Below are 19,429 nucleotides of genomic sequence, written 5' to 3' on the forward strand. Positions count from 1 at the left end.
AGTGACCAAACGGCATTTGTTATGGTGAATTTCTGCTGATACGTGACTGAACGTCCCGTATTTGTCACACTGTTGGCTTGTCACATAGTCCTGTGCTGCTCACAGGACATGCATGTCCGGTCGGGCCTGGCATGCATGTCCTGTCAGACAGACGTGACATTCAGATCACCTGCTGCATGTCCTCATGAACTGACAGTCCATTTCTCAAGCCAGTAGCAAAAGCGATATGTTTTTATGTATTTCCACGTGAGGACAGCAAGCACACACACGCGTGCCTGTCCATCAGAAGACGATACAGGTTCTGGAGCTGTGACGTCCAGGACCAGAAATGTCTCAACAGCTGTTGGCAGCCAGCCACGCCCCCATCTGTTCAGACCAAGGTGTCACTCTGTGATCAAAAGAGAGGCACCTCGCCTGCGGGGGGCACTCGAACCACATGCACAGTATTTGTTGGGGATGGGGGGAGTGCGCAAAACAGATGCACACGTGTTGTGGGGAGAGCCGACACTCTGGCACGCCACATGTGTACTCAGAAACTCCACAGTCGTGGGGGAACTTAGACAAATTTCACTGCCAGCTCGAAAGTGATCATCTGCTGATTGTTTTCGTGCTAATAGCGCTAATGGCCACACATCTTCTAAGTGCCAAGCGAATGGTGTAGATGTTCGTGTGTGTCACCTGGAATTTGGCTGACACCTGCCACAAGAGGGACTGAATGGGCTCTCACAGGGCACACTCTGTCTTTCAGCCGCTGGTGTGCACAAATAGTTACAGCAACAGGTGTATGAGGTGTTGTAACCAACTACAATTTTACATATATTCCATACAATTCCTGCTTCATGTGCAATTCATGCGCAATTTGACCACATTCGTACTATGTGTGAAGGGGCCCTGAGCAAGGAGAGAACAGAAACTCCTTATCTTTGTGAAGAGGCGAGGTTGACCCTGTTGTTAGGTATGACGTGGCCCTCTAAGAGATTCGGTGTCATGGAAAAAAATGTCATGACACGGCTCTTCATGACACGGGAGCCGGCCGGCTCCACCAATCAGGTAATTCCAGTAAAACAAAGAGAGAACAGTAACCCACGTCATTTCATTACTTCCTGGTGTACATATAGGCAGCGTCTACATCTGCTCTTTATAAGAGCAAATACGTAATCTAAATTGTGGTGTTTTATTAATTTTTCCCTCCGCTGCTGTGTTCATGACTTTCCACATACTCACACTGTGTTCGTGTGCGTGAACATGGGCGTGCACGAAACCGTTGCTGCGGTATTGTGCATGCCTGTCTGACCGTGCTTCCCTCACAGCAGGTGGAATGTTTCGCGGTTCCCCATTTCATGTTTGGTTCGCCGATTGTCTTCCAGTTTCTGTGTCTTTCGTGTTATGTGTGAAGGGGCCCTTACACATGCTGTAATTTTCTGATATACTATATTGTCATTTGTAATGTCCTTTATAATCTTATCTAATATAATATAATATAATGTCCTTAACTATACTTCTATATGAGATTTCATCATTGCCAATCTGTGGAAAATTGATAAAGCATTAATAAAGCCCATTCTGGGGCTGAAACCATCAACCCTTGAATTCAGTGACAACCCGCACTGATTGAGTGACAACCTCGACAAACTTCGTCAAACTGCGCTCTCATTTAATGTGTTCATCTGTACAGGTTCCTTTCTACTTCTTCTGTAAAGCACTTTGAATGTGTTAACAATGATTTCTGTCATAAAGGAGCTCTTTGCCTCACAGCACGCCTGGTTGCTGTCTGTCTGCAGTCCCATGACCTTTGCATGTGCGGTCTGACTTTCACTCTGACAAAATGTCACAACACAGAATCTGACATGTGAACGACAGTAAATGCTCATTGTGTAAATATTGTTTTTAAGATGATCAGATTTTTTTTCCTGTTTGTATGTCACCGTCTTTATACGCCTGCTGCTTTCCACTATCTATATTACACATAATATTAACATAGGGCAGGGAGGAGCCTGACATTTTTATTGAATTATTTACAAGGGAGAATAATGGCGTGGGGTCTCAGCACTAAACAAATAAAGAAATCAGATCTCTAATCAAATCCACAGATGATATATCTGCAGTGAGATGTTATTAGGTTAGGTGATAGGTGTCAGTGCTCACAACAGCAGCGCTGTGATTTGAATTCACAAAACAATTGGAATTTGCCTCTCAGTCTTTGTCTATTCTATTTCTACTAAAACTAATGTTCAATTTGTTGTTTCTTATTTTTTTTCCTGTTGCCCACCTGTCGTTTATAAATTCTGAGTGAATAAAAAATCCCAGAAAACTCCACCATGACTTAACTGATTTTGTGTTATTTCGCCTCCTCTTCATTTTTCTTATTTATTCATTTATTTATTTTTGGACATAAATCAGTAGGAGCGGATTTAGAATACAGTAGTCACAGAGTGCTACTTTGTGCCAGACGTCTATCATGAAAGTCACACTGTAATTTGAGAAATGTTTGTCTGCTTCTTCCACTTCCACCATACTTTGTTTAGTGGATAAAGTTTGAGCCTTTAATTGCTGTTAAAAGAGTTTGTTTTGGCACAGGTCAAGGCCATTGGGGTCAAAGCTGAAAATGTGACTTTTTTTCAAATTATAATGTCCAACAAGTCAAACCCAACTTTACTGTCAATTCTGCCATATGTACATGGCATAGAATGGATTGAAATGGTGTTTCACAGTGGTGACCACTGTGAAAAGACAAGCAACAGAGTATCCATCTGTATCTATATAGCAGCTTTACTCTGCACTGTTTTGTGCATTTGACTCCTTCCACTCACTCCCCTCGGAATGCAAACACAATCTCCTGTATGGAAGGTGGACACTCTGTCCAGCTGGCCAAAACCAGGCTCTGGCCTCCGTATCCTTTGCCTATTGGGGGAGTGAGGCTTGTTGACTATTATATAATGGCTGAGTGGATCCTCGTCATTTGATTGGTGGGTTGTATGTCATGTGACATGTATCACTCAAACTACTTGCTGTTGTGTTTCATTGACCGTGCAATAGTTCTTTTTTAGCGTGCAATTTTGTGCTATATGAAATTTGCTATTGCACGCCCCAACCACCGAGTGCGCTTGCACAACCGGGGGCAGCGTTTAGCTAAACATGACGGCGTTTGTTTTGCTGACAGATGACAATTTGAAGGTGCTAATTGACGGTTCGAAATCTTCTAACACACACACACAAAAAAACAAATCCACTCCACTGTAAGCCGTCTGGAGGCATGAAGAGCTGTTAGGATGAAAAGCTGATGTAATTTTGTGCTGGACTGATGAACTACACTGTTACGACCCAAAGGAACAACATACTTATTGAGACACAAATCAAATCAATTTTATTTATATAGCGCCAAATCACAACAAACAGTTGCCCCAAGGCGCTTTATATTGTAAGGCAAGGCCATACAATAATTACGGAAAAACCCCAACGGTCAAAACGACCCCCTGTGAGCAAGCACTTGGTGACAGTGGGAAGGAAAAACTCCCTTTTAACAGGAAGAAACCTCCAGCAGAACCAGGCTCAGGGAGGGGCAGTCTTCTGCTGGGACTGGTTGGGGCTGAGGGAGAGAACCAGGAAAAAGACATGCTGTGGAGGGGAGCAGAGATCAATCACTAATGATTAAATGCAGAGTGGTGCATACAGAGCAAAAAGAGAAAGAAACACTCAGTGCATCATGGGAACCCCCCAGCAGTCTAAGTCTATAGCAGCATAACTAAGGGATAAATGAAGGAAAGAGTCAAATAGTCAATTTTTATTGATTCGTATATATGTATAGTACAAATAGAATGAATTGCTGTTTTTGTTGTTGTCCATTGTCTATACGATGCTGATGTTCCAGTACAGCAATCCATTAACATAAATGCCATATCGTGGACAAAGAGCAGTTGATGAATTAACTCTTGCATGGCTTTTGTGGCACATGCTACGAATTATAAAATGACAACACCTGCGTATAAAAGCACAGACAATTTTCAGCCGCATGTATCTGGAGGTTGGCGGGGTGGGTGGATGGGTCAGGGGTAGAGTTCAGCTTTTGATAGCCTGGTGTATAAAGCTGTATGATTTATTTATATATGTACAGGTACAAAGGAATGTGACTGAGATTTTGACAATATAGTTTTATTACCGAGAGAAGTTGGTGATGATGAGATGTGAAAAACAAGGAAAAAGAAAAGAACGAGGCACTAAATATTGAAATTAATACAACCCATGGGCAAAAATTATGGAATCACTGGCCTCGGAGGATGTTCATTCAGTTGTTTAATTTTGTAGAAAAAAGCAGATCACAGACATGACACAAAACTAAAGTCATTTCAAATGGCAACTTTATGGCTTTAAGAAACACTATAAGAAATCAAGAAAAAAAATGTGGCAGTCAGTAACGGTTGCTTTAGACCAAGCAGAGGGAAAAAAATATGGACTCACTCAATTCTGAGGAAAAAATTATGGAATCACCCTGTAAATTTTCATCCCCAAAACTAACACCTGCATCAAATCACATCTGCTCGTTAGTCTGCATCTAAAAAGGAGTGATCACACCTTGGAGAGCTGTTGCACCAAGTGGACTGACATGAATCATGGCTCCAACACGAGAGATGTCAATTGAAACAAAGGAGAGGATTATCAAACTCTTAAAAGAGGGTAAATCATCACGCAATGTTGCAAAAGATGTTGGTTGTTCACAGTCAGCTGTGTCTAAACTCTGGACCAAATACAAACAACATGGGAAGGTTGTTAAAGGCAAACATACTGGTAGACCAAGGAAGACATCAAAGCGTCAAGACAGAAAACTTAAAGCAATATGTCTCAAAAATCGAAAATGCACAACAAAACAAATGAAGAACGAATGGGAGGAAACTGGAGTCAACGTCTGTGACCGAACTGTAAGAAACTGACTAAAGGAAATGGGATTTACACACAGAAAAGCTAAACGAAAGCCATCATTAACACCTAAACAGAAAAAAACAAGGTTACAATGGGCTAAGGAAAAGCAATTGTGGACTGTGGATGACTGGATGAAAGTCATATTCAGTGATGAATCTCAAATCTGCATTGGGCAAGGTGATGATGCTGGAACTTTTGTTTGGTGCCGTTCCAATGAGATTTATAAAGATGACTGCCTGAAGAGAACATGTAAATTTCCACAGTCATTGATGATATGGGGCTGCATGTCAGGTAAAGGCACTGGGGAGATGGCTGTCATTACATCATCAATAAATGCACAAGTTTACGTTGATATTTTGGACACTTTTCTTATCCCATCCATTGAAAGGATATTTGGGGATGATGAAATCATTTTTCAAGATGATAATGCATCTTGCCATAGAGCAAAAACTGTGAAAACATTCCTTGCAAAAAGACACATAGGGTCAATGTCATGGCCTGCAAATAGTCCAGATCTTAATCCAATTGAAAATCTTTGGTGGAAGTTGAAGAAAATGGTCCATGACAAGGCTCCAACCTGCAAAGCTGATCTGGCAACAGCAATCAGAGAAAGTTGGAGCCAGATTGATGAAGAGTACTGTTTGTCACTCATTAAGTCCATGCCTCAGAGACTGCAAGCTGTTATAAAAGCCAGAGGTGGTGCAACAAAATACAAGTGATGTGTTGGAGCGTTCTTTTGTTTTTCATGATTCCATAATTTTTTCCTCAGAATTGAGTGATTCCATATTTTTTTCCCTCTGCTTCGTCTAAAAAAGTAACCGTTACTGACTGCCACAATTTTTTTTTCCTGATTTCTTATAGTGTTTCTTAAAGCCAGAAAGTTGCCATTTGAAATGACTTTAGTTTTGTGTCATGTCTGTGATCTGCTTTTTTTTCTACAAAATTAAACAACTGAATGAACATCCTCTGAGGTCGGTGATTCCATAATTTTTGCCAGGGGTTGTAAGAATAAACCTGGTTGGAATTTCGCAGTGAATTGTGAATTCACAAATTATTGTTATTATTATTAAGAAAATGAACCAAAGAAAGCCACTTTGTATCACTGACAGTAAAGACCATCACAACAGTTGAAAGTTTACTTATTTGGGCCCTTTGGATCGGCGGAGTGACGAGGTTCGGTCTGGTACCTGGTCGGCCTTCATTAATTAACCTGTGTTAAGTTAACCCACCAGGTCTCCCAGATGACTACAGGCATGGATCCAACTCATTTTGGTGGTAAACATACCACTGTCCCAGCTTTTTTGAAACATGTTGCAGGCATCTATTTCAAAATGAGCAAATATTTGCACAAAAACAATAAAGTTCATCAGTTTGAACATTAAATATCTTGGCTTTTCAGTGTTAAAAGGAATCGAATATTCGCTAAATCATTGAAAGTGCTATTCACTGAGAGGGCCAGTTTGCACCTCATTGTCACAAATGTGACTAAGTGATTGAAGCACTTTTGTTTGAGATATAATGCAAAATGTACACCAAATGGGCTTTTCAATATTAAATTCAAATGTCCACAAAATCCACAAACTTTGTCAGGTGATAGTGCCACAATCACTCTCATATTTGAAAGTGAGTGTCTGCACCTCACTTTCAAATATGAGAGTGATTGTGCCATGTTTAAGATATAGTGTAAAATATACTTTAAAGGGGGTTTTCAGTGTTTAATTTAATGGCAACAAAATCTGTAATCTGAATCAGATCTGGATCAAACTTTGTCAGGTGATAGTGAGTGCCAGTCTGCACCTCACTTTCAAATATGAGAGTGATTGTGGCATGTTTGATTAAGATATAATGTAAAATATACTTTAAAGGGGTTTTCAATGTTTAATTTAAATGGCCACAAAATCTGTAACCTGAATAAGATCTCCATCAAACTTTGTCAGTTGATAAAGGATACCATTGTAGCTAAAGCTCTCAGATATGAAAGAAATTTGATGTTTTTTGACAGAGTTATGAATTAAAAAAAATGTTCAATGTTAAAGATAGGGATTTTTCCAATTTTACAAGATTTTTCTGGCTTTGTCCTTTGACATTGATTATTGAATCAGTTCTGGCCTATCAGGATATGAATCTTCAGTAAAAATTTCATAATGATATTTGAAAAATTGTGGGCTCTAGGCTGTTCACAATCAGACAAACAAACAGTTGCAAACAATATATACTGTATTTACTTGTACATTTATATAGTGGGGTGTGAAGTACACAGGGTATGCATCAGCCCCTAGATGCCTTTCATTACCTCCGCCAACAAAGTCTGCAGGTCAGAGAGCTTTCTTATTGTGCCCCTGTTCTGTGGAATGATCTCCCTGCATCAATAAAACAGTCAGATTCTGTAGAGACTTTCAAGTCCAGACTTAAGACGCAGTTATTTTCCCTTTCATATGGCTAGCATACTGGCATAGCATGTTACTATGCTTTTTACTCTTTTAATTCATTTTATTAGGAAACGGAGCGTACCGCGGCCCCAACTTTATCTAAATTCTGGGTCTTTTATGGCGCTTTTCTACTTCACAAAAGTAGCACTACTCGGCACTACTCGGCTCGACTCTAGGGTTAGTACCTGGTACCAGGTGCTTTTTTTAGTACCTGCTCAGGAGCGGTTCCAAGCGAGCCGAGCCGATACTAAAATGTGACGTCAATAGGCTGCCGGCCACTGATTGGTCAGAGAATGTCGTCACTGGACGAGTCATGAGCACGCCGTCCGAGACGAAAATCAAAACCCGCCGTTTTTAAATAGTCACAGCGGCATTACAGCGACCGTCGTTTTCTTTCGTTTCACTGCATTTTTTTTTTTTTTACTCGCACAAAACCACACCGTGGTCTGTGGATGAGTTGCGGACGTTTGTGTTTGGTGGATGAAGCGATCCCAAATGAGAAAATCTCCCAGTCTTCGGCCGCACTCGGCTCACCGGACATTACAGCAACTCAGAGAACAGCTGAAAAAGCTTAAAAGTGATTACAGGACCACAATGACCGGAGTAGGTCGGACCGTAAGGGCTGAAAACGGTTTGACCACAGGAACACTGTTTACGGACACCGACCGGCGAGCAACGGGAGGCAGGATGACCGCAACTCGGCTTTGTTAGAAGCGACGGCTGGTGTTTTTGTTACTGTAGTCTGCTTGAAAGCACCGTTTAACGTTACTTATCCCATTGGTGGGAAGCACACTTTAACAAACTAAGATTGTGAGTCTAAACTTGTGTTAAAGTAACATTGTTGTCTCATATATGTGGACACAGTGAGCTAGCTGACTGCTAACTAGCGAGCTAGCTAACTCCGTGCTCCGCTTTAAAGTATTAACTTTTGACAAAAAAACACCTAAAGTCAGCAAGACAACAAACGTGTACATTTGACTCATTTAGTGCCATTACTGTGATGTGTGTGTGGTTTTTTTTAACATGTCGCCATTTTGTGTTTTTCTTGAAGAATCCAGTTCCATAAGCGAGGAGGGTTCTACCAACAGCTTCAACATCTGTATCAACGTCCAGCACCACACAGCAACGTGTCATCACAGGTAAGAATAACGTGTCTCACATCACCTTAACTTTCCCAAATATGATATTGGTCCAGCAAAAGTTTCAGTTATCTTGGTTGCTTTGCAAAAATGTCATTTTCTTTCAAAATGATGCTCCAAATGGTCTGATTTGTTGGAGGATCATTTTGAAAGAACATAATTTTTATGCAAAGTGACCAAGATAACTAAAACTCTGGGGAATTATCATACAGAGACTGAAGGTTTTGTTGTTGTTTTTAAATTTGCTTTCCCATTTCTACCTTCATTATGGTCCAGGCAAGAGAAAAGGGAGCCTGTTCCAGCAAGCGAATCTCAACATCTTGAGTGATGTTGAGGCTGAAGCTGAACTGGGCCCAGTGTGATCGACACATCCGACTGATCCTTGAGGAAGCAACGGTGGTGGAAGCTGCATTTAATCAGGCATATCTTGGCGTGCTGGGCGACCTTGTGCGCGCGATGCGTGACCGGGGCATGTGACCTGCGCCCCCAACCCAGACTACAGACACATGAAATTTTTGTATAGTTTGTGTTGCTTTTTTTTTTGTATTAGCTCTTTTTTGTTGCAGTAAACAATTTGACTCATGTGACTGTATCATAATTTGTCATTTCATGCTGAGTCAACAGTAAAAAAAACATTTTGTCATTGATGTTTTGGTGCAATGATGGTTCATTTCTAAGAATTTTTAATTTGAGTTTTGCCGCTCCAGAAGACACTGCACATGACACCTGGCTGAATCTTAACACAGATGCTGGAATAAGCATGTCTAAACCGAGATTTTACCAAATGGTATTTAACATAAACAAAAAGGTTTAGTCACTTCAGTGAAGGCACCATTACATCAAGGAATTTTGAACAACCAGTTTTACTGTCTGTTACATTTACATTTATGACCCCATTAAATGTAAAACTTATTTTACTACTGGATTATGCTTAAACAGCTTTTCAAACTGTTAGCCTTTAAATCAGTAAGCCTTGGTAACTTTTACAAATCAAACTGATGTTACACAAACGTGGAGACATTCTAGCAAAAAGTACAAATTTATTCAAAATTCATAGTGAAACATAACATGATGATGATGACATTGTCAGGTTATTAAAAAAAAAATGTAATTGATTACAGGGTTTGTGATTAGTTAATCTAAATGAATCATTTAATTGCAGGTGCAGGTATATATATATATATATAAAAACCTCAGATCTGTGTGCTTGGGGCATTTAATAATCAGGTAAAGGATCAGGGTTATTTTTGTTACATATCAAGGAGGTATTAAACAAGCTGTAAATTGATCATAAATTGGGAGAACTGTCTAAGTGTAATTTGGATGGGTTAAATGCAGGCAAATTTCACTGTATGTGTAAAAAGGCTATATTATAAAGAATGTCTATAAAAACAGAATTGTGGGAGTTTGGAGGCTGATTCTTTCTGCACAATATGACTCCTTTAATAATTATCAGATTTCATATTTTAAATTTGTCCATTGAATATTAAAATCTGGATGAAAAACAAACGTTTTTAATGTGTTTTAAGCCTGTTCGACTTCAGTGACGACGTTAACAGTCACTAAAACCGAATCAACATTTTGTGCGTGAACGTCGGTAAATGCACAAACTCCCACATTTGAGATTTAACAATAAGTTATCAAAGCAAGTTACTTTGGTTAAAAAAAGTATTGACATTAACAGGTTTATTGCTCTCAGAAATGCATCTTGATTCACAGATCAAGTCACTGACGTCAAAACAAAATTGAGCAAAGTGTGACTGAAGGCGTAATAGGTGCTGTAATTAACCCTTTACCTACTGAGGCTATAAATGGACGATTGGTTATAATTTTTTATTATAGCAATAAAATTAAGAAATAATGTTCTATGTTTGTGTGCTTTGGTACCCTTTTCCAAGAGTACCTGAATTTCAATTATATTACACCTGATTAACTATTTATACATATTTGTAAGTTTTAGCATTTAAAATGAGAAAAAACACAAAAACGAACTTGATTTTTTTTTCAGTTTTTTAGTGAAAAATGATTGTTATGTAAAGGAAGTTTGGATTTCACATTTTTAACAGGAAGCTGTAAGTGTTTACAATCAACATAATTAATTTTGTGTGTCTAGAACTCAGAAACAGCGCAGAAACAGCGCAAAAGTAAGCATTTTACAAGGCGAAAATATGCAAAAAGTAACCAATTTTAAAGTGCATGTTGTGTGGGCCGCTGAAGAGGAGGTACTGCTGGCCCACCACCACCAGTCGGCGCCCTGCTTGGAGTGCGGGCTTCAAGCATGAGAGGGCGCCGAGACAGAGAGTGACAGCTGTCACTCATTTACACCAGCTGTCACCAATCACCACCGTCCCTACAAAAGCCGGATTATTACTCCACCTCCTCGCTGAGAAATCAGCTACCGTCTAAGGTAACCTTCTCTGCTGTGATTATCATTGTATCTAACATTGTTCTGTGTGCAGCCGTGTTCCTGCGGGCTCTGTCTGAAGCTGGATTGGCGGATAGTAGGAGGGCGACGTTCTTCGCCTCTCACTCCATCCAGGGACGAGACTAACAGGAGCTGCACGGGTGAAATTGTTTCTGGAGGTGGAGGTTTTCCCTCCTTGAAGATCTGTAGGTGAAGGAGTACTGGGTGTGTGGATACACACTCACCATTGACTGTTTTTCATCTTCTGCCAGCAGTACCAGGGTCTGCAACAGAAGACGGTGACCACCTGGGGACTCAGGACTTGGCGGCTCCGGTGTTCTTCAGGCCGTTGGTGGTGGAAGCTGTGTGGGTCCCGGCTCTTCGATCGCCAGAGGTCTCCTATCTTCGAGCCTGCCCGCACGTCACCTTGTGTTTAATTGGCATTGTATCTTTGTCTGTATCCAGTTGTGCGTTTCACAACATTAAATTATTACTCTTTGTCTTATCCATTGTCCGTTCATTTGCGCCCCCTGTTGTGGGTCCGTGTTACGACACCTTCCCAACAGGATTTCTCGGCCATTCGTCATGGATCCCGAGGGGCGTCAACCACAGCTTGAACAGCCAATGGGAGAACAAGGAGCGCAGGCATCAGCAGGAGGCGTGGTAAGTGATCTGCAGCAAATCCTTGCCGCTTTCACCGCTCAGTTAAATCTGGTAGCCTAGCAGAATGCAGTCCTCAATCGGAGGGTGGAGGCTCTCACCGCCAGAGTGGAAGCGCGCGACTCGAGCGCTGCTGCAGTGACTCCTCCTGCTGGCTCTGGGCCACAGACAGACGTTCCACTGGCCGTTCAACAAACCCCCCCACCGTCCCCTGAAGCTTACATAAGCCCTCCAGAACCGTACGGAGGCTGTGTCGAAACGTGCGCAGACTTCTTAATGCAGTGTTCGCTCATTTTTGCACAGCGTCCAGTTATGTACGCATCAGATGCCAGCCGGGTGGCTTATGTGATTAATTTGCTTCGAGGTGAGGCACGCGCCTGGGCTACGGCACTTTGGGAACAGAATTCGTGGCTCCTGACATCATACGCTGGGTTTGTATGGGAATTCAAACAGGTGTTTGATCATCCCAACAGAGGCGAGACCGCCTCGAGCGTGCTGCTGTCAATGAGACAGGGGCGCCGCAGCGCAGCTGATTATGCAGTCGACTTCCGCATCGCGGCTGCGAGGTCCGGCTGGAATAATGTTGCGCTCCGCGCCACCTTTGTAAACGGACTGTCTCCGGTCCTGAAGGAGCATCTGCTGGCTAAGGAGGAACCGCAAGATTTCGACGGGCTTATCAATTTGGTTATACGCTTAGACAACTGGTTGAATGAACACCGTCGGGAGCAGGCCGGGGGGCGTGGTTGGGCTCAAGCCGTCCCTCTTTCCTCCAGGTCCGAAAGGGTGTCGTTGTCCCCACGTTCCACTGCCAGAGGGCTCCGTGTGGCAACAGCTCCCCCTGCTGACGAAGCTATGGACACGAGCAGGGCCAAATTAAAATCAAATATCAGACAAAGGAGGCTGGCCCGCGGGGAGTGTTTTTTCTGTGGCTCTTGTGAGCACAGGTTAAAAGACTGCCCCAAACGATCAAACTCCAACGCCCATCCTTAGGAACTGGGTTAAGGGTGGGCCATAATATGTACACGGGGAAAACCCATAAATCAGCACGAATCCCAGTAACAATCCTGAGTGGGGATTTAACCCTTCACGTCCCAGCACTGGTAGACACGGGGTCAGAAGGGAATCTGCTGGATAGCAGATGGGCCAGGGAAGTAGGGCTTCCTCTGGTGGCTCTGCCTTCACCATTGAAGGTGCAAGCACTAGATGGCACTCTACTCCCGTTAATTACACATCAGACACAGCCCGTGACCTTGGTTGTGTCTGGGAATCACAGGGAGGAGATCGTGTTTTTTGTGACACCTTCTACCTCCCGAGTGATTCTGGGATTTCCATGGATGGTGAAGCACAATCCCCGGATTGATTGGCTGTCTGGGGTGGTGACGCAGTGGAGCGAAACCTGCCACCGGGAGTGTCTTGGATCCTCGGTTCCACCCAGAATCACAGCTAAAGAGGAGGTCAAAGTCCCCCCCAATCTGACGGCGGTGCCCGAGGTGTACCACGATCTTACTGACGTCTTCAGCAAAGATCTGGCACTCACTCTTCCCCCGCACCGACCGTACGATTGTGCCATCGATTTGATCCCGGGCGCTGAGTACCCGTGATAAAATAGTAGATGGATAATAGTAGACCCCTCCCTAAACCTGACAGAATAATTGTTACGATGTGGAAGTGGGCGTGGAAAGGAATGGATTCAGAACTTAAGCACCCATCTCCCATCTACACTCATCTCTTTAAGAGACAACGACTATTCCCTATGGTGGTGCATCTTGGCAGAAAAAGAAGGAGACCGATGGCGGAGTGACAACTCACTCTGAATCATGCTGCGGACCTTCAAACTGGATGAAAATAATGTAAATAGTCTACGATCCGGGCATGGATGACTTACACCATACTTGGAATTACCCTACAAGAAAATATGTTTAAACTGGCCACAAAAGGATTACAAAGAAAAAGGATGGTTGCTGGGAACAGGAGGATACTTTGTGGATAATGATTCATATAAAAGGACTGCTGACCTTGCAGAGCCTGGAATATACACTCCTCTGGAAGCTATCGTGAACAAAGTTGGACAACACTGGAACTGCCCTGGGGTCGGATGGAAGTTTTACCCAATTCCCAGGTGTCCAGACTCATATCCCTGCATCTTGAATGTAGTGCATGTACAGAAAAGGGGCTACAGGTTTAAAATAAGATGGGGACCTAATTATGTTGATCCATTACAGGGAATGTATGTGGATATTTGGCTTGGATCTTTCCAGATTTGGACCAGTAGTCCCTATATGTTTAAAAGACTTCAACTACAAGAGGCACGTTCAACTTTTTATTTGATTGAGAACCAAACTTTGCCAATATGCACGACAGTACAGCACCTTGACATCGAGAAAGGCAGAAGTCTCCCACCTATTAGAAGTGGATGGCGAACCAGAGTACTAGTGGGGCTTTGGCAACCCCCAAAGGCTATACTGATACGACTTAGCATAAAGTCGGGAAGAGGACTATTCCGGAGATCGACTCCTCTGTACTCTGTGATGGCGCAGTATGTCTACAGTGGAACGGCATATTGGGACGCCTATGAGGATATCTTGCACCTACGTAGAGAATTGAATCCTGCATCTTCACAGTGTTTCTACACACCCCAGCGACCACCGCCTGAAATGAAGGAGGTGACAGTCGTCACTTGGAAATGGGCGTGGCGAGGACTAGATATTAGACTCCCATGGCCATCTTCCTTATTAGTCACCCTTCTTCAGCAACGAGCATCAAGCGTCTCTGTTGGGAGCACGAGACAAACAACAGCACCTAAGATCATCTATCTCCGAGATGGAACCACGGGAAGGCAGCGTGATCACCACGCAACCTCAAAGAATCAACGAAAGACCAAGAGAAGAGGAGCTTGGCATAGAAATGCCACTGCTGCAATGACCCCAAAAGCTGGAGTCGCTGCCACCAGTACCAAGTGAATTCTACTACGAAAATGTTGGAAGAAAGCAGCAGCAACAAAGCCAGCCGTGGAAGAAAAAGTGCCTCCAATGTTGGAGTTGGATGGCCAGACATACAACATTATTAGTCGGCATTGCTGTACTTCTAGCTATCCTGTACCATTATGGTAGTACGCCCTGGACCTTAACCCATATCAGGGTCCAGTACGCAACAACTAAAACTTTCCAACAGACATGTTGGGGAGTTGAATCAAGAAACATCTACATGATATGGGACCAGAATTCTACAGAGAAATGGGCAAAGATGAAGAACCTAACCCAGCAGATGCTAAAGAATAAGTGGCTGCAATACTTGACTGACAGTGGAGAACTTCCAACCGTCACCACCAATTACAACCTGACCACCGGAGCAGACATCCTTCAAAACCTACAAGTGAGGGATCAAGAGATTATCGTGGCAACCATCTTACGGTTAAAACAAAGAGAGCGAAGAGAAGTAGGCTGTACTTGGATAAGACCTGAACCTGGCGAGCCAGCCTGGTATTGCTCATGGGGATGCAGAGTACTGCTGGGCTATCGAGCAGGATATTGGGAGAAAGAAGCTGTTTTTCCAGCATCACCAAGACATGATGTTTGCAGAATGATAATGCCTACCTGGAAACATTGGGGTAACTATAACCTCACCTGTGACAACACCCGCAGCAGAGTGCCGAAAGTGGATACTACATCTACAATAGTCCCTCCGTTGAACAACGGTACCGGCATGGGAACAGGAATACTATATTCCAAACCAACCGTCATCTCACCAGCAGCATTGGTGGGATCCACAAAGATATCACCAACACAGGGAAAAACCAAATCACTCCCTACATCGCCAACACAAGATACCCAGCAAGTATTAGAACCAAAAGTTAAAAGTATTGATAACATGGCTAAAAAAAGATGGAAGAAGATTCATGATTATTGTGTAAAAGAAAAAGTGGCAAAATTAGATAGATGTTATTGGAATTAACCTATTGGATGTAAATCTCAAAATTACATGGTGCTTGCACCAGTCATCGATTTGATAAATAGGATTACTTGGAAACAAAAACAGGAGGCAAAACATGATGAATGGCTTAACGACACTTTTCCATGGGTCTGGAGCGTTCCACTGATACATTTTGAGGGGAATTTTCCGAAGGGATACACGTGGACTGGGCATAGTTTGCGGGGTCCACATAAAGCAAAATTCTATGTGCAAAAACTACCAAAGCCTGATGAGCTAAGGTCAGTACCTCAGGAAGATTTTAGCAAAATTGATCAATGCGTGGCGAATAGAATTTATGAAAGCTTACATGAGACAGAATACCATAATAATTTGGCTGAAGGTTCTGGTAAATCCCCCCGATGTCCCATAGACCAAATTAAGACAGGGAATTGGCTAAGATGGGTATATAACTGTACACAGTTGTTACAGATTCCAACTATTAAGGGGACCCTTCAAGCATGGCAGGAAGGAGTTAGACATAGTAAGGACGTCACCTGGTGGGGAATGGAGAAATATGAAGATGAAGATTGGGTATTCCCCTGTTTGGATCAAAGTAATAATTATTGGGTTAAATATCAATACATCGCCACGGTCTACTCCAGAGACAGAGCTACTTGGTCCAGTGTACTCTGGAGACCAAACCCTTATGTTACGCCACGGCCCTGGAAAATGATTTGTAATAGACTTAATACCACATGCACGATAAGCCTTGCCCGCCAAAATTGTAGAAATGTTCCTGGCTGGGAAGAATATTGTGATGCTTACTATGACGGCGAGTATGACACTTACGGCCATCAAACAGTTTGGGAGAAGAACAGTGCTGGTGTATGGATAAGAGCTTTTCCACCCAATGTTGGATGTGCCAAGGCTGTCCTGGGACATGGAATGTCGAAAAGGAAGCAGGTCCTAGGCCACATAGTGCCATTTGTTGGTGATGCTTTGATAATGCTTGAGGAAGGATACGCCTTCAAGAAAAGTCTATGTGAAGGACAAGAAATTGTCGGTTACGAATGGTTGGGACCCAATCGGATTTGCAATAATGGTACGTGTGAATTGCCTGCAGAACATTGGTTGAGCTGTGGAAAAGGAAGAGGTCGGCATGAATGTTCTTGGTGGGAAAGAACGCAAATAATAGCTGGAGGAATCATCACCACTTTCGCTGCAGAGACCGGAGAAGTCATTAAAGAAGGTCTCGAAGTGGTGACTGGTTGGATTGGACATTTGTTTGGATATCTTTGGCCCTATCTGTTAATCATAATAGGACTTATTATTGCTGCAATGATTGGATATGTTTTGTTAAAAGGAAGTTTCGCAGCTGCCCTGCGCTTGTGTGGGAGGAGCACACAACGCAGTGATATGGAGCCCCTCCTCCGTTAGGGGAGGAGCGATGAAGCTTACAAAGCCCGACGCCGAGACACGTCCTGTTCATTCTGACTTGGGGGAGTGAAGGAAGAAGAAGCATCTACATAACAGCGTACAAACTTAAGGAGATAAGTAAAAAGAATAAGAGAGCACAATGTCCAACAATACTGGCGGCGTAAATGACACCATCTTCAAAGGGGATATAAGATGTATTCATTGTCAAGCCACCCTGGAACAAGCGCTCTACTTCTGGGAGATAACACCGACTCTGTGGTGCCCGACGTGTTATGCCAACAACTTCCCTGTTCAAGTGGCACGGGGAATAATGGGATGGAAGGATACTTCTTTTCTGCCCCAGGTACCACCAGAAGCATACCTAAAAATTGAGATCGAGGCAGACATGATCTGGCATTCCCTCGATTGATCAAATACGAGCTGACACAATAGTGTCTCCAGAGGGATATATGTTTTGCCCCGTGTTTACCAAAATGTGGATGTATCCTACGGGAATAAGATTCTCCACAGCTCATCTTGCCGATGGCCGGATCGTGGCTATTGGTCCTTCATTACTACCAGTTCCACGTTCATCTCCACAGTGCACTGCGGAGGTTGGGGTGCAAACCGAGGACATGAACTGGTGTTTGGAGGCCCTCACGCAGGTGTTCCTGGATGAACACATTCAACAGCCCGAGCCTGAGGATATTCTCGCTGAAGCTTCACTTCAAATGAAGGATACATCACCGCGGCCATCTACACTAGTTACATCGTGTTATACACCCGTCACCCCCACTTCACCATGCGCACCATCGTTCCCTGACGGATTATCATCTCAGGAATATGAGGCGAATCCGTCTCCATTGGGATTACCATCACAATCACCACTACTGGACGAGCAGCATTCTGACGGCGACGGCAATCTACAGGTGGGCGGAGAGGAGTACGTGGTGCTGGATGAGTGTCGTTCAACTCCAGCTCCTCCTGTTCTGTCTCCGATGGTGTATGAAAAGGAAGTGCTCACCCTTCATCCTGTCGACGACGACGAGGATGTTTTTATGGAGGTATAAAGAGATCGGCGGAGCTTCAAGTCATGGAGGGGGTGTCAGGAAAGATGACTTTAAGCTTGCTTTCAGCTTGTTTTCATCTTGGAATATAATACATGCCATGGAATTAATATACATGTTGTTGGATTAAACTGCACAGTTTTTGGTACCTTCCAGAAGTAAGTGAGGTCATACCGGACTTTTCCAGTGTAAATGGGGAGGCCCACGGAATGAACTCGGTGGTGAAGACGAGGGAATATGTCTAAGAATGATTCTAACATGACAAGTATGATCAAATGAAGTATTAATGTGTTCAAATTAAGAGTTGATTAGAAAATGTATTTTACGAATAAGTGAAATGAATGATTATATGAGTTGTTTTTCATAAAGAGTGCAGAGTCAGAGAAAAAGAGGAAGTGAAGAAGATGTCGCAAACAGGGCAAGAAAAGCTGATGTTAAACAACTGATCAAATGATTAAGATGTTGGTAAAATATGAAATGAATAATAAGGAATGAGAATGTTTGTATATGATCATATGAATTGTTTTTATGTGAAAGAGAGTTGTAATGAAATGATTGAATATGATTGATGTGATTTTGAAGAAATGATTTAAAAGAATGAATTCTCGGAAAAGCTGAAGTGTTAACAGAAAAGAGGAACTTGAGCAATAAGTTACTGGTAGGGACTGCGGGGATTTCCAGTAAAGTAGAAGGAGAAGGGAGGAGGTTTTGAGTCAACAGCGTCCCCATGGTAACCAAGATCATCTGAGGACAACAAGAGTCAAGCACATATATAAACTGTGAAACACCAGAAAACGGGGTTATTCTTCCAGGGAGAGGTGCTGTTGCCACTACTCCCCTGCTACGAGGAGATCACAAGACTTGACCATCTTGTGAGCAGCAATTGGAATCGTGGAGTGAGAGGACTGGAGCCATAAAAGATCATTTGAGAGAGATTTCAACTCCCACTCAGGCCGTCCAGTCACGGAGTAGCAGAACAACAGAGAGTAACCACTGGCCTTAAGTCTGAGTGGGGAATGTTCAACGATTTCTCTCTCAAGGAACATCACTGCATACCAGAATGGATTAGATCAACTTTTGGTTGATTGAAGACAGAATAAATTCTTATGTGGATTAACTTCCTGAAGGATTACAACATCACACAAGGATCGTGGTCAGCTAACGACTAATAGCTGATGAAGAGGAAATCAAGTTCATCGAGCTGGGGACCTTAACCTCAAAAACCTCCTTCCCTCACTCCTAGAAAAAATTGTTAAGAAGTCAATCCAGTCCCAGTCAAAGTAAGATCAGTCGCAATTATTGAATTAAAAACAAAATCTCTGCCAATCATTATTCTAATTATACTTGAATTACTGTTGTGAAATTATCACCATATAACCTATTTTGATTATGTTATTGGCACTTGCAAAACCTGCAATAAATTTCCAAGCATGCAGTTAAAGTGTTAAGGCTCGGACATTGGATTATTGATGCTTCTTAAGGTGTAAAAGT

The 19,429-nt window shown here is 42.8% G+C and overlaps 1 long non-coding RNA gene across 1 annotated transcript; it reads left to right on the forward strand.

Moving 5' to 3' along the window:
- The first annotated feature begins 2,117 nt into the window (after positions 1 to 2,117).
- LOC117502084 lies at positions 2,118 to 6,905 on the forward strand. The gene is made up of 3 exons (XR_004558174.1): positions 2,118 to 2,131; positions 6,539 to 6,687; positions 6,852 to 6,905. It is a non-coding gene; the product is annotated as an uncharacterized LOC117502084 (long non-coding RNA).
- Positions 6,906 to 19,429: the final 12,524 nt, after the last annotated feature.

Source organism: Thalassophryne amazonica, chromosome 2, assembly GCF_902500255.1.
Source record: "Thalassophryne amazonica chromosome 2, fThaAma1.1, whole genome shotgun sequence".
Taxonomy (NCBI): domain Eukaryota; kingdom Metazoa; phylum Chordata; class Actinopteri; order Batrachoidiformes; family Batrachoididae; genus Thalassophryne; species Thalassophryne amazonica.